Below are 1,913 nucleotides of genomic sequence, written 5' to 3'. Positions count from 1 at the left end.
AATTAAAATACAGTTAGGAAGGCAAAGAGACTATAATTACTTTACCAAATAATATAAAATGAAATGGGATAGCATTCTGCAGAGATGTAAATAACAAAAGAAAAATAACAATAGAGAACTGCTAAGGGATGCACAAATAAATTTGCAGATAATGTCAGCAAAATAGAAATATTTAAGGAACATAAACAGAAGTTGCTGGAAAAGCTCAGCGGGTCTGGCAGCATCTGTGAAGAAAAAAATCAGAGTTAACTTTCAGGTCCAGTTACTCTTCCTCAGAACTGATGGTAGTTGGGAAAATGTTGGTTATGTGCAGGAAATAGGTAGGGGGTTGGGGTAGGGAGTAAATGATAGAGTAGAGCTCAAAGAGAGAGAAGAGCAGGTGGATAGACAAAGGAGTTGATAACGATCTGGCTATAAACCGACGTTTTCCCAGCTACCATCAGTTCTGGGGAATGGTCACCGGACCCGAAATGTTAATTCTGATTATTTCTTCATGGACGCTGCCAGAACTGCTGAGCTTCCAGCAACTTCTGCTTTTGTTCCTGATTTACAGCATCCGCAGTTCTTTTGTTTTTTTTAGCAGAAATATTTACTTTGCCATAGGTATTTACCATGGTGGGCATGACGTTGGAAAGAGAAAAGAAAATATAAGCATTTTCCATAGAAAGCAAAGAGATAATTGATAAAACAATCAACCTTATAGGGAATGAACCACTGGTCTGGAAACAATGCATTCCATATTTTAAAAGACTTTTGAGATGAGGAAGCAGAGATGCAATTAGATGGAAATAAACAAAAACTCAGTGGAAAGGAAAATAATGGCAGAAGCTAATTCTCAGGAACAGTCTCTACAGTTAAATATTAGCGGTTGGAAAGGAAATGGAATCTTCACTTAAAGATGTACAGAAAAATGTCAGGGAACTGAAAATGCTGTTAAAATTATTCAGCACTATTTCCAAAAGGGATGGTTATGACTGATCAAACTTATTGAATTCTTTGAAGAAGTAATGGCAAGAGTAAGCAAAAGTAATTAATTCAATAAATACACTTGGATCTTCAAAAAGCCTTTGAAAGGGATTTGTGACTGAAGTCAGGAGAATGCCAAGTTGGCTCCAGAACAGAAAACACAGAATTGTGGTTAGAGGTCAGTACCCAAACATCAAATAGAGGCAAGCGTGTTCCACAAGGATCAGTGCTGGGATCACTATTGTTCATCACTTGATGATGTGAACTTGCGAATTGGAAGTACAGTTTCAAAATATATGGACATCAAATTGGGGACTCTACTTAATGCAGAGAAGGCCAACAACACGTTCTAGGACAACACTTAACTATATTGCAATTCATTTGTCAATTAGACTCTATTCTGCAAGTTTAATCATGTGTGAAATGTTAGCTTTTGACAGAAGGAATAGGTCAAATATTCCTTGGAAAATAAATGTCTAAATGGAGTAGAGGTACAGAGAGATCCTGAATGCGCAAGTCACTAATGCAGTGACTTAGGTTAACACGGCTAAATAAATGCAATTAAGGAGTTTATTTCCCAAGGGATGAGATTGGAAAGCAGTTACATGATGTTAAATTTGTATAAATCCTTAGATAGAGTACCTTTGGAGTACTTTGAGTATACCTGATCTCCAAAGGATATAGAGGGTCTGGAAAAGTTGCAAAAAAAAATTTGCTAGAATGATACGATACTAAGAATTTACAGTGTTACAACTATTTTTGTTTCTGATTTATAGCACCTGCAGTTCTTTCTGTTTGTTCTGTTTTAACTGAGATTGGTGGAGAGCATTGTGTCTCTCTTGTCCCATTAGTCAACTTTACAATATATACTTAAATATCTTACCATTACCGATATGATCAATTATATAGAGATATCAAGGTGTAGAGCTGGATGAACACAGCAAGCC

The sequence above is a fragment of the Rhincodon typus genome, chromosome 25 (assembly GCF_021869965.1).
Source record: "Rhincodon typus isolate 14 chromosome 25, sRhiTyp1.1, whole genome shotgun sequence".
NCBI classification, from domain to species: Eukaryota; Metazoa; Chordata; class Chondrichthyes; order Orectolobiformes; family Rhincodontidae; genus Rhincodon; species Rhincodon typus.
Note: the sequence above shows the minus strand (reverse complement) of the source record.